This window comes from Equus przewalskii, chromosome 9 (genome assembly GCF_037783145.1).
Source record: "Equus przewalskii isolate Varuska chromosome 9, EquPr2, whole genome shotgun sequence".
NCBI classification, from domain to species: Eukaryota; Metazoa; Chordata; class Mammalia; order Perissodactyla; family Equidae; genus Equus; species Equus przewalskii.
This window is the reverse complement of record NC_091839.1, coordinates 45,420,001-45,435,124: the sequence shown is the minus strand read 5'-3', so window position 1 is coordinate 45,435,124 and position 15,124 is coordinate 45,420,001.

The window sequence follows — 15,124 nt, the reverse complement described above, 5'->3', positions numbered from 1 at the left end:
GTGATTGTGCTGTTGGCTTTCCTGGATGATGACTTAATCAGAGGAGCAGCTGGATACTGCACCTGAGATTCAAAAGTCCTGATGATAGATCTCCAAATTTCATATCAATATTACTGGATCTCCTTGGATTAGCTGTGCTATGACGCAAGCCCTGCTTGAAGACCAGTTTCTGCCATAGCATGAGGAAGGAGGAGACCATAAATAAGACTAAGTCTAAAATGTGTGAATAATAATCTGGAGTTTTACTTAGTTTTTTGGTAAGACAAGAAAAAAAGACCCCAAGCTGAGTGTGGGAGGAAATGCAATACATAATATGTCTGATAACAAAACTTCCTAAATTAAGCTTTGAACATTTCTAACAGTGGTGATATATCTAGGGATGCCCCAGCTCGTGGGAAAATGGTTATGCCCAGTGGCGCTTTGTCTAGAGGAGGGTCGTGCCTTCACGATGCTCCCTCGCCATCAGGTCTCCAATTTCCCACCGTCTGTTCAGAGCTCTTTGGAAAGTGGGTTGTCCACAGGCAAAGGATGAATCAGATGGAGGAAAGTGGAGGGAGAAAAAGATGTAGGGGTTTGAAGGCTCTAGATGATTAATGGATAATTTCTTATAAAATCTTTTAATCCCCTTTCTGCTTCCCCAGTCTTCATCAATTACAGCAGTGATCACCTCTGGGGAAAAATTAAAAGGTTTTCCTCAGAATTGACCTTTCTCAAAAGGAAGGGAATGAAGAATTATACATTTATAGCATAATATTTGTCCCTGTGATTATATATGCCATACAAACTTTTTGAAATTTCTTAAATTGGCAAACAACATGGAGAAAATAATGCTTGGGGAAGACAACATCTTCACAGCATTATGAAGGGGTCATTGACTGATTGCGGCTGCAGGGAGAAGTTCTTAGAAAACTGTGACTGCGGATTAAGTTCAAGTTGACTAAGTGAAATTACTAAGTTAAAGTTTGAGTACATGTTAGACAGAATTTGAGAGAGGCTCACAGAGAAATAAAAATCGTACAAAAACAAACAAACAAAAGAACTTCCAGATTTAAAATTATATCTATGCGGAGACAAGGAAGAGAGGAGTCAAAATAACTTCAATGTTTCTAGACTGTACAGTGGTACCATATGGTGAATTTGATTATCACAAGGCAGCCCTGGCCTCTGTTTCTCTGAGAGCGTTGACAGCTCTGTCCCTTAGTTGGCACTCAGCTTCTGTGTCCACAATACCCATAAGCCTTTTCTCTTCATCTAACTGTATTCCATCTGGTGTACTAAAAGTGGATGCCATACAAATGTATACACTTCAAAATGCTCCAAAGATATCTCACCAAGAGAAGACTATGGGATTATTTTCCTCTCTTATTTTACTTTTAAACTCAATTAAGAAGCAACTTTTTATCCCCCTCTGAGTCATCGCCTTTTATCTTCTCTTCTGCTCAGGTTCACTGTTGTATTTTTCTCCTTCATGCTAAGATGGTGGTACAGAATACTGATGAGAAAATGCTTATTTTAAAGCCGCTCATTTCTTTGAGCACAGCAAACCTGGTCTGCATTTTTACAGATGTTCCTCTGGTCTGACCTCAGCCTCACGAGGGTTATAGGGAGTCCCAAAGCAAAAGGAAAAAAACAGAAATTTCACACTCCAAGTTCTTCAGGATTGGCAAAGGAAGAGTTAGAGAACAAACTAAGCTACATCAAAAGCAATCGCTGGAGGCTATAGGATTTTTATATTATTCCTAAATTAGTTTCTCTATATAAGAGTAGGTCCAATTTTCAAGACAGTCACGTTCAGTGAACACTTTTTGTGGGGAGGAGAGGAAGAGAAAGCGCATTGCGTGTAGGAGCAGGGTTGGTCCCTATTTCGCTTTAGAAATGCACAGATGAATAATATGACAATACTCAAATTAAAATAATAGTGGCTTGTCTTAGTATGAGAAACTCAGCAGCTCTTTTTAAATTGAAATTACAAGCATGGTTGAAACTCTTCCTTTAACGGACCCCTATTATTTTTCAGACTCTGAATCAAATTGATGCATAAGGATAGTTTTATAACACTCTCACATTAGAAACCTCCAAAATGGTATATAGATTATTTCACTGATTTGATAAGATTTGCAAATATCTATCACTTTTGTCTAATGTAAAATAAATTTACAATTGAAAAGAGAATGGATAATTTCCCAAAGAAATTAGCATTTGTCCAGCTGTTACGATTCAAACATTTTGATAGTAATGGCCATTTTACTGTTTGAAATCTTTCTGGTGTTTGCAAGAACTGAGATAATCAGTATAAATAGTAGGCTTGTGTTGATTCTGCTGTGAGGAACCCAGTGGAAGAAATTCAGTGAGGCAGCCTTCATTCCTCTAAAGAGGTGGAAATTAGACAACAAAGTGAGATCCAGTTATAAGTAAAAGCTGAGTAGGCAAAGACTGATGTGGCAGGAATTGACATCAGTCACTCACATGTCTATATATTTACTATTATAGGAACTCTCCTATTAAAACTTAGGATCTGGATCTGAGGTACAGTGGGTCACTATTTTTTTTAATTCCTTACAGTACTTAATGTATTATCATGTGCAGCTTGAAGCACTCCAATATAAATAATTGAATAAAACGTATCAACACATTCTTTATTAGATGCATTCACATCCACCCAGCATCCTCAGCACACTGCATGCATGTGCACATACATACACACATTTTGGGGTCAAGTTAACCGAGAATAGGGGAAGGAAGATATGACAGAATATATTACACTGCTATCTGGAAATCTAGCCAAGTCATTTGGAACAAAAACAGTTCCAGAGATACTAAATGTAGTTTGGGCCTACTTCACAACCCTCCCCAGAGTCATTTATATTTTGGGTACTCATCAATGGAATATTATAATAAAATAAGCTGCCTATATATTTCCAAGTGATAGCAAGAAGAAATATATATATATATATATATCTGAATTATGTAAACTTTCCTTTTATTTATTCACTTATTCATTCCACATGTACTATAGTCATACTAACTATGAGGCCCTAAAGAAACAAAACAGAATAATACGTGCTCCCTTACCTCAAAATGTTTTCATTCTTGTGGAAGGTATAGAAAAGTAAACAGACATTTTCAGTGAAGATTTCCAGTCTTGAAGGATTAATTTTTTTCAAATGTGTCTACACATATCCTTATAATTTTTTCTAATGTGCTTCTAATTATTTTTAATTGAGCTTTGAACTTGCAGGTGTCAATTTAAATGATGAAGGTTGCTGGAGCGGGGAGGAAGTATCAAGGGGGAAATCAACGTGAAGAAATTTTGCCAGGCTGTTATGGACATTCTATGGTAACTCTGAAATCTCATGTATCCATGATACTATTCCATCACAGATTAGAACAATAGATGCTCATACCTGGGAAGAAACCCAGAGATTCATTAGTTCGTTCACTTATTTCACAGAAGAGAAAACTTCGATTGAGTTTATATTTGCTGACCAAGATTACAGAACTTAGTGACACAGCTAAGTGCAGAGTGGGGTTCTTCACACACAAAGTTAAATATAATTTATATCTCACAATCATTTCTAAAAGATTGAATGATTAGAAACATATAAAAATGAATGAACTCATAGAATTAAATTAAAAGCATGACATCACAGTTTATTTATACAAATTTGTTCTACTTTTATTAAGTACCTAAACATCGATACTATTCTTTTATTGAGTTTGTAGGCTAATCAAACCAGAAACAATTAAATGGACTAGAATATATTATAAGAGATTAATTCTGAACATGTTGATGTTTTCTTTTATGAATTTTGTATCTATTTCTAGTAACATAAGCTTACAATGAAACAGACATAGTAGTCACTAATGGTGACTCAATGACCCTAGGAAAAATTAATACATTACATAGATAATATATTAGACGAAAAAATCACCTGAAAATTAATATGATTACATATTTTTATTCAGCAATACATAATGTTTATTTGGTGCCAGCACTAATAAATAGCACTTTAAAAATATTATCAGATTAAACCTACAGTAAAATTGAATTCCAACTTAGGTTTAAAAAAATATAAAAGGTCTGCAAATATAATCAATTTATAACTTAAATAATAGTATTACTCTGACTAAAAATGTAAGTTGAGAATAGAAGGTTAAGTAAGAGGGGGGTAAAGTTGTTAAAATCTACGGAAAGTTGACCTCCCCCCCACACACAAGATGAATATTTTGGTCTAACTGAGTCCTACTGATTGCACAGCTATGGAGCAGCAGAGTGTTCCTGTCTGGTGCGTGGGAATGGCTCTACAGTGCTGATATGTAATTATTTATTAGGCTATCCCATTATCCCATTCCTTCCCTTTATTCATTAAGATTAGCAAATTCACTTTCCTAAGCTCTGATTTTATGCTTGCTGTGCAAATAGATACAGAGAGCATGATCTGTTCAATAAATGCAAATATCGTCTAATAATTTGTGTGTATAAATTTTATGCAAAGAAGTAAGTTTAAGAAGACACTTTATGCATTGATCTTTTCAATCTTTCTGTCATTTCTTGATTCCTTTAAAAAAATAAATTTTGCCTATTGACTCTCCAGGACTTCTGTCAGATGTCAGTGATACAGACACGAAGGGCCACAGATATACGGCCCTTGTATAAATTCCACAAAGCAGGACAACATTATAGATGAGGCGGGAGGGCTAACAAACAAACAAATAACAAAACGAGTTGACTCTTCTAAGGGAGTTGTAACTAGAAGGCAGTTTGGCACAAAGGAAGAACTCCAACACCAGAGAATCATTTGCAGCTGAGCTAGTATTTGAGCTGAGCCTGGAAGGGTTTAACAGTTTGTCAGGAGAACACTTGGGAGAGGGTATTCCATTTCGAGAAAAGAGTTGAGAGAAGAAATGAATGCCTGAGTTAGCAGAAACTACAAATAGTTGAGTTTTCCCAGAAGATCACTTATGATTTAATAAGCATGTTAGGTCCTGAGTAACTTATTACATTTGGCTATAGCAACCAAATCATGTCTCTGAACTTAAAAGCAATAATTCAGCCCCTAAGCCATCATGGCTACCAGCAGAACGGCATCCTGTGAGGCCTTGCTTGGGCATCAGCTGGGGCCTATAGATAAATCTCCTTTGGGTTTCTTGCCAACTGCTGCAAACACCCACATTTTGAAATTGCTGATAGGGAAATAGGGGCACTCTCTTAAAATAAAAATTATACTTTTCTATCAAAATTGTCTGCTAAAAACATATTGACCAAAAAAATCAAGATAGATTTTTATATCTTTTACATATTTTAGGCAAGGAAGACAATAATGATATAACAGACTAATTCAGATTGTTTAACCTCTTTCTCTCTTTCCCTCTCTCTCTCTCTCTCTCTCTCTCTCTGTCTCACACACACACACACACACACACGCACACTTTCCCACTTTCCAGGTTATGTAGATACTTTCCAGGGCACATCAGGTGGTGCTTTGTTCATTTATTCAAAAAAACAGAAATATTGTGGGCAATACTATGTGATGGACGAGAGGAGGCACAAAGAAGAAAGAAATGTTGGCCCTGCTTTCAAGACATTTGGCTGGGATTAGTACATATGTGGTTTCACTTTATACCCCAGTGAGTCTTAGACAGGGCCATAGACTATATGAATCATGAATGTCAGCTTGTCCTTTTGCTTTTTTAGCATTATACCGGGAAATAATGGCATCCTAATTTCATAATATAAATTTAAAACTAATTGTGCTGGTAGAAACATCACTATGACACTTTGGATACAAATTCAATCATTATATGAGTACAAAGAAAAAGGCTGTCAAACTTAAAGTGATCAAATTATTTCCAAGTTCTTCTGTTGGTATCCATTCACTACATTTTCATTCATTTTGTCATCCGCTCTTACTTTCTAACAGGTGCCAAAGGTTTACGAATATCTAATGTGAGTAAACGTAAACTTGAGAAAGCTCTATCCATTTTTTTCTTTTCTTTTTAACAATTGGAAAGGTCCTTCTACTATTTAGTTTGCCTTGGTCAAGCCAGTAGAATGCCAATGTTCTTTAGTTTTCCAATTTTAGAACTATTTCTTAGTCATTTTATATCTATATTATTATATTAGAAAATTGTTTTCCAACATTTTCTATTAAAACTTTTAATCATTTTAAACATGATTCCTGATATATTGTGTTTAACCAAAGTTTTCAGTCAATATTCAGAAATTTTTAAAAATATTTGTATTTCCAGAGTGGATCACAGAAATGATGCTTATGCTCCCTGGAGAATAAAGACCACAGTAAGCCTTATTTGGGCCACATGCTATAAGGGGGCCACTTAGCTAGTTAGGTTTCTTAGGACATCAAAAAAGAAAAAAAGTTTACTCATCAATCAGGCTCTACCAACCTCACTGATACATATGTAAGGGAGTGTGTTTAACACGGTCCTGGAAAGTGGATACGGCTTCACACACATATACATATTGAATAAAAGGTATTTTGTGATTTCAGATACCAATCTCTTGTTTTTCTTCTCAAAGGAACCAATTTGGAACATGGCATTATCTCCAGATGAATAGGTTCAAAATATTCTTCTGAATTCACTCTTTTATTCATTTATTCAACCATAATTTATTTCAGAGATTAGCAGTAAATAAGAGAGACAAAGTGCCTGCTTTCAGAGAACTTCAAATTTGAAGGGAATATGGACCTCAATAATTAAGAATTTATTGTTTCATTTAAGAAAGCAAATATATAGAGGGATTACCATAAAGCAAAAGTGTGTTTAGGGATTCCAATCAAAGGGACCATATGAGAGTTAATCAACTTAAATAAGAAATAGATTCTAGACCTTGCCTTTTAGTCTTATTTCCTTGTATCTTAATTATCAGATTAATTGATAGCAAACACATGTTTCCTCGAAAAAAAATTTGATAAAATTTAATTTATAATGAGAGGTAAAGTCATATATTATTCTCTCAGATTTATAAGAAAACATTTCCATAATAGCATGACAAGATTATACTTGTCTTTTTTCCTTTTCTCTTATACCTAACAAGTTTTGATAGCAAATGTGTGTGAGAAAAGTTTTTTAATCCATTTAATTTGTCAAGAAAGAGTTAAATGACATCATATTCATCAGAGAAATTTAAGAAGCAGATGAATTTTTATATCTTTCTGACTGAAGGACAGAGAATCAACTAGGTCATCTTTGAGCATTTATGTCATTTTTACAAAACAAATCTTGAGCAAGCCTCAAGTAGACTGCGTGATAAAAAAAAAAATGGGTTTAACTGAGTTTGTTATTTGGAATTGACTTTCCCATAAAAATCATATTTTAAATGGCTTTTACCCAGATTCACCCCAAAAAAGTCTAGTGAAGGCGTAATGTGTATGAATAGTAATAATAAAAATCATAGGATTGCTAAAATTACTGATCATTTTTTGGCATTGTGCTAGGTGTTTGAATACATTACTATTTTCTCTCTTTAATGCTCTATGAGGGCAGTAGTATCATTCTTATTTTATTCATGAGGAAATTGCAGTTCAGATAATTCAAACGATTTTGAAGTTAGAGTCAGAACTTGGAACTCATGTCTATCATATGGCTCCAAATCCATGTCTTTAACCATTTAGTACACTATATTGTATGACATGTTTATATTAAAAATGGGAGAAAAAATGTATATTTACTTTTGTATTTCGACAACAGGAAAGCAGGCACTAGAGGCACAGATACGCTGCTGATAAATTGCTGGGGACATCATGTACACTAGGTTAAGCAAGATGCGTTTAATAGACTGCACTGAAAAGGCAGGCACTCACTGGAGGGTTAAATTGAGGCAAGGAGATGTTACTTCCGGGAAAAGTAAGAAAAAAGAGAAAAAAGGAAAAGAAGTTATCCAAGGTGACCAAGTAAAAAAGAGCCTGGTGAAGTAGATCAGAGGTCTGAAGAGAGATTATCTGTGAAAAAAACAAAAACGAAAATATAAAAACAAAACGTGGTGAGGCAGGATTTGGAAGAGGGAACTCACAGGAATGCTGAGTGAATAATATTAGACCGGTGACTGTCAGGGGCAATGGGAGAAAGTTAAAAAATGAGAGAATGTCTGGGAATGAGTGTAGAGACATAAACATATTTTAGGAATGGAGGATGTGAAAAAAAAATAGGGGTGCAAACAAATGTGCAGAAAGCCCATAATTTTGAAGAAGTATGTGCTGTTCTCTCCAGTAATCTCCAGTCGGGATCTGAAAGTGACTGTAATTCAGGATTCTTGAGCTGAAGATTGAGACAGCTGCCATTGCTGTACTCCCGTATTTTATTAAAAGCATTCGATTGTTTCCTAGAATGCACTTAAAGCTATATGCCTGGTCTTCAACATATTATTAACACGAGATTGGACACATGGGCAATCTAGACCTATGGGTTATACACCGTATTATCCATAATCTGAGGGTACTTTCCTTCTCCCACTTTTCTATGTGAAATGAAAGACAAATCAAAATAGGTTAGGTTGCCTAGGCCAGGGGTGGGAGGGTAAGAGGATGGTGGGCCATTGCTATTTGGTGAAAGGTTTCTTTTTGGAATGACACACATCTTCTAATCATATGGTGATGATTACAAAACTTGGTAGACAAACTAGAAATTGTTGAATTATAACTTTAATTGGGTGAGCTTTATGGTACATAAATTATATCTCGTTAAACCTGCTTTAAAAAAAGAAAATGAAGCAACTCTAAAGGTTTCAGGTCAAATGGTAATGAACTGAAAACTTACAACATTCACCTGTTGGTGGATGAACTTGCCTTTTCAAAAGGCTCCTAAGCTCCTGACTCAAGGGAGAGCACAATTAACGTTAACAGAGAAACCTTCTAAAAATACAACTATAATTTTTCAAAAAGCTCTTCAGTACTCCTCTACTCTCAAATGGTCTTGAAACAACTGGCTCAAGGTATAACTATAATCTACTTTCATGTAATTTTCTCTTAGCATAACAGAAAAATGAAGAGCAAAGGGCTCACAAGGAAATTTTCCAGTATGATTACAGTTGACCCAGTACTATGAGTTTGGGTTTTCTGACTGACTTTTCACCCAATTAATTGTTTTCATAAATTTTCACACGAGACTTTTACAACCTAATCCCCTCATCCAATATCTACTAGGCTGTCAGCTTTGTTTATAAAGAAAGAGGTTATTGCTGTCCATCACAGAATTTATGAAATAAAAAAAGGCAGATAAAAGGTAAATATTTAAGCAACTAGGTGATTCAACATGGAATTTGGTACCTAAATCTGATCTTTAAACATATATTATTTTATCTCCCAATTTCACCCATTTTATTCTAAATATTAATTTGATATATATACACACACATAATTGGTAATATATATTTTCATCACAAACTGTTTTATAAGTTGAAATGTATGTGTACATAGAGCAAAGCTTGGTTGAGTAATTCATTGATCAGACTGGGGCAAATAGAAACCATGTTACTAGATTCTTAAGCCTCTTTACAGTAAATAATAAATTTCATTTGCAAGTGGACATCAAATATATCAGCAGGTAAAATAAATGAGAATACATTTTGTGAAACAATATTAAGTTTGTCTGTGCTTAGGCAGTACTGTCTAGCGCTAAGACTGGAAAAAGGCAGCTTGGGCTTCAATCCAACATCTTCCACATATTAGCTACACAACCTCAGACAAAGTACTCATTTCTCTTAGCCTCAGTTTCCTTATAAGGATAATAATTTTACCTGAATGTTTTGCTGTAGTGATTGAATGAAATATTGCATAAAACATTTATCACATTATGGGGCATAATAATTATTTTCTAAATGTTTGCTACATACATAGAATTTGATTTGAAATTCAAATTTATCTAACATGTGTTTGTGATGTAGACAAAAATCTCTTTTGTCCAGCACAAACTGTTTCAGGAAACCTAGAATTAAAGCTTGCCTTCCAGATAGTCCATGGGATGTAGAGTTTCCAGTTTGGAACCATAGTATTCAAATGGAGTTTTACATACAACACTATGGATTTTAAGAGAAGTAAGCCTTTACCATTATTCCCTAACGTACTTTCCAGGATTATATTTGCTTGATAAGTTTCATATCAACTTGTGAATTAAAAATAGAGCTCTGATAAGGGCAGTCTAATGCTTCAACTCATTGAATCTGGATTGGGCCTGTATCTTCTTAGACACAATATGGTGGAAGCGATACTTTGTCACTTCTGGATCTAAACTCTAAAAAGACTGGCAGCTTCCACTTCTCTTTTGCAATCTAGCCGTCATTCTGTGAGGAAGCCTAAGCAGCCATATAGAGAGGTCCATATGGCAGATAATTGAGGTCCTCAGCCTACTATTCCACCTAAACTACCAGCCAAAACCAGATGGACATTCATCGACGTGATTGAGCCATCTTCAACTTGATCCTCTGGCTCCTTCAGTAAAGCCTTCCTAAAGATGTCATGTGGAGCAAGCGTGAGCTGTTGCCTCCAAGCCCTGACCAAATGAGAAAATTTTTAGTAAATAAATGATTCTTGTTTTAAGCCACTATATTTCAGGGAAGTTTATTGTGCAGAAAAACTAACTAAAACACCAACCATGAAAATAAGTAATATCTTCAGAGTTTAAAAGATATCATGGAGAATCCTTCCTCTCTACTTCATTAGGAACCTGTAAATACTTCTGTTAAAACATTTACAAAGTCTTATTGTAATCACTTATCGATATCCATTTTATCATTAATTAACCTGAATCCTTCTCAAGAGGTAATAAATTATTTCTTTAGACCCTAAATAAAATTTCTAATACTTAGTAAATATGCAACGAATGCATATAGAATGAATGAATAAATGAATCAATGAGTAAATGTCTGATTTCCTAAGAATTGCTGTCTTCTTTGTTATTTTAGAAAAGAATAAATGACTGTTAACCCTGATCCTTACAACTTGAAGGTATATATGAATACATCAAAATAAAAGTATTTATTTTGAAGAAAGGATACAGTTTAGAAAAAGATCATGTGAGGAGAATAGGCAATCAGGACCTTGGTTTTGGTAATACAAATGTTAGAAGAAACTCAATGTAAAGGAGTAACAGATCTTTTAGAAAAGTGAAAGTTAACTAGAGTTCTCGTTTTTTAGTGACACCCTACAAAATATTAATTTTAAGCAATGAACACCAAATTCCTTGGGATTTCCATGATCTTTAAAACAACAGCAACAACTAACACCTTATAATTAGCAGCAAAGAGTCTGTGTACTGAGTTATTATAATGTACAGTCATTCCATTAGGTGCATACCACCGCGTGGTGTGAGGCGAGAATAATTAGACACCAGATGGTGATATCAACTCCAATAGAGAATGCCTATGCATTATGCATGAGAAGTGACTTTATTGTTGTTTTTATCCATTTGGTACCATTATGTTGCTCTTGGACCTCAATCAGTGTCTCAAAGAAAAAAACTCTCTTTGAATCTGGAATTTTTCTGTTCTGAACAATTTGTAACATCACTTTGTCATATTCTGATCAGTTATCTCCCTACTCAACTTGCAGAATTTCTAAGAGCATATTATTTTCTGGCAGCACCAGAGAACTGAGCTTTTCCATTATCCAGAGCATCTGAGCTTACTGGATATAATTTTATGTTTCTGCCAGCAGTATAAAGTTTAAGATTAGTATCTTTAAAAATTGAATCTGATTTTTAATGATTGTGGTGTCACATTTCTAGGCTGAGGTACTTTTAAAATGTCATTAGTAGATATGTGATTAATCATTTTATGTCTTTTGACCACTAAAAATATCTTTTATTTTCATTATAGATGTAATGAATTTGAAAGTAGAAAAGAGCTAGAATATATAGTGATTAGATAGTAGATTTCATTAACATTATTAATTCTTCATTGGCGGGCTCGACACAATGGTTGTTTATCTTGATTCATTTTGGAAAATGGCAGCATTTAAGGAGGTTCCAAGATATTGTATCAGAATCCAAGGACATGTTGCCTTCTAATCTTCAGCCTCCTAGTGACTGATCGATTCTGTGACCCTTAGCCCTTGAAATAAGGCAGTTAGTGCTCAATAAATAAGATTTTTAATAAATGGTCCTGGCAGATTACATAGTTGTAGCAGGCAAGAGAAACACAACCATTAGGGAAGATACAATATATGGGATTTATTCTATGGATTTTATTTTATATAGCTTAGGAATTGGCTAAACAGTTTATGTTCGTCTCTTGCTGCAGCCTCCGGTGGCGGATCTGAGGTCAGCAGGGCAGGCAGCTGGGAAGGTAAGAAGGACATGAAGTAGGGAGAGTAAGGGCAAACAGGAATCAATGAAAAGGAGCTGGGACCCAGAGTGATTCATCACTGCCTCCAAACCTCCACCTTCAATGATGCCAGTGACTTGCAGGAGAAGCTGATGCCCTTCATCATGGACATAAACATGCACGTGGCTCAGGAGTCAGAGAAGCTGAAGAAGGAAACCTGGCAGAAGCTAGAGATGCCGAGGGCAAGGCTTCTGCCCACACAAACTGAGCTAACAGATGAGTAACAAAGTCTGTGGCCTGCAATAATGCCTGGAACACATTCTTTTTAAATAAACTTTTTTATTTTAGAATACATTTATATTTATAAACAAGTTGTGAAGATAGAAAGAAACTTCCTATTGGGGGAGGTCATCTCATGCACAGTCTTTGTCTGCTCAGCCACATAAAGACTGGGCCTTAGGCCTTAACCTTCTCTACCAAGAGATGAAGAGCCCATGCTTCATCACCTGGCATGGGAAAATCTTTCCCTTTTTCAAACTCAGTTAGCATTCCCTTGTTCTTTTTAGGCGTATATGTCAACGGCCCTCAGGCATGCCCCCTGGCTTTCAGTGTTCGACTCCACAGAGGAGGGGTTAGGGTCCTTCCTAATAGCACTAAAAGGGTGTGAGTAGGCCAACTGCCCTGCTAAGGCTGCCAAGGACACCAGCTGGCCATGAGGGACTGACACACGCTATTGGAGCTGATCTTGCTTTGTCTCTGAGTAAAAACGTTGCTCCATCCAGTACTTGGCTATGCTATGCTTTCCTTGGCAACTCAGATACCAAGATGCAGTGGGCAGAAGTGTTTGGATCTCTAGTCCTGGAGGCTGGCTGTGGGAAGATCTTTGCTACCGTCCATGCATTTTGAGTCCTCCGCTGGCATTGTTACTGGGCACTGTCTTCTGCTCGACAATGTTCATATAGCCCCCACTCAGTCTCCTCTATTGTTAACATCTTATGCTGCTATGGTACATTTGTCGCAATTAATAGGTCAATATTGATAGATTATTAACTAAAATCCATTTTCAGATTTCCTTAGATTTTACCTAATTTTTTTTTTCTCTTTCAAGATCTCATCCAGGACACCATATGACATTTGATCATCATGGCTCCTTCAGCTCTTCTTGACTATAGCAGTTTCTCTGACTCTCTGTATTATTGATGACCTTGACAGTATTGGAATGTACTGGCCTTTCCAATACCATTGTAAAATGTCCCTCAATTGGGATTTGTCTGATGTTTGTCTCATAATTAGATTGGAATAAGAGGCACATCTTAAAAATCATCTCTAATCTTAGAACCAAGACTTTACTCCCATTAACATTTTGGAGATTGCTTTTCATTTAATATCTCTAATTTGGAAAATTGCCATAATGTATTTTGCTTTCTTTCTGCAGCATTATTTTGTTAGTTTCTCCAAGGCCATTAGAGGTCTTTTAGTTGCTGCATAATATTCCTACATGTGTGTATCATGTACTGAAGAAGTAGTTTTAGCTACTGTCATGAAAGAAGCCAAAACAACAGAAGTTTAAACATGAAAAACCTTTATTTATCTTTCATAGAAAAATCTCAGTGGTAGGTAGTCCAGGAATTTCCTGCAGCACCAAAATCATCAGAGGTCAAATGTCCATTTACTTTGTTCCTCTGCCATCCAAGCTCCCACCTCATGGATGAAGATGGCTGTTGCAGCTCATTCTACCAAGTCCACGTTACTGCAAGAGAGAGGAGGACTAGTGGACTAGCTGACATTTTCAGGTCATAAATTTGGCGCGTTTATTTTTGGCTTATGTCCAACTGGCCTGAATGTAGTCATATAATTACCCTAACGAAAAGAAAAGCTTAGAGTTACAGTATTTATTTTACATGGTTATGTATTAATTAACATTTGAATGGTGTTTTAATAAAAGAAGTAGGAGAAAATGAATCATTAGGTAATATTAGATATTTCTGTCTTCTACTTTGGCCATTATTTTTTTTAATTTTTAGCTGCGATTAATGATGCTAAACAACATATTAAACAACATATTTCTGCCCACATTTCTAATTTTCTAAAAATGTATCAAGGGAATTATTTTAGAGGCCATGATAAATGTTGCTAAATTGCTTTCCTGAAATTTTGGGCCAAGTTGACATTCCCATTAGCAGTATATAAGAATGCTTACAATATTATTTTAATTCTCAAGTTACTTTGACTAACCTAACAGATTAAGCATACCTAGTTACTGATTTAATTTGCATTATTTTTATTATTCAAGAGTTTGCACATATTTTTTCATTTATAACCATTTGATTTTCCTGTTTTTAAGTGCTTTGCTCATTGTTCTTTCAAGATTTTTATGTTGATTTGTAAAAGCTCTTATGTATGTAACTTTGGGAACATATGCAGCAATACACTCACATATTGATATACTTTCTGGAAGCCAACTTGGCAATATTTATCAAGAACATTATAATACTCATATGGTATGATCCATTATTATTTCTAGTTCTAGTGTTTTATTCCATAAAAACTTCAGAAGTATGCATGTATAGTATAATTAATAAAATCAGTCTAATGACTATTGAATCAGACTGTTAATAAGACTATTAAAAATATTTATGTTAATAGTAGATAAATGGATAAATTATAGACCACTTATATTGGTTGATGATGCATCCATTATAAAATGTTTCCAAAGATTCTGGATGTAGTAGAAACATGCTCATGATGCAATGTCAAATGAACATGTGCATTAGAAATCTTCAAGAGTGCGATGTAATGTGCAGAATTTTATAACCTTACTTTAATATAAAACTCCTTTTCTCCTAG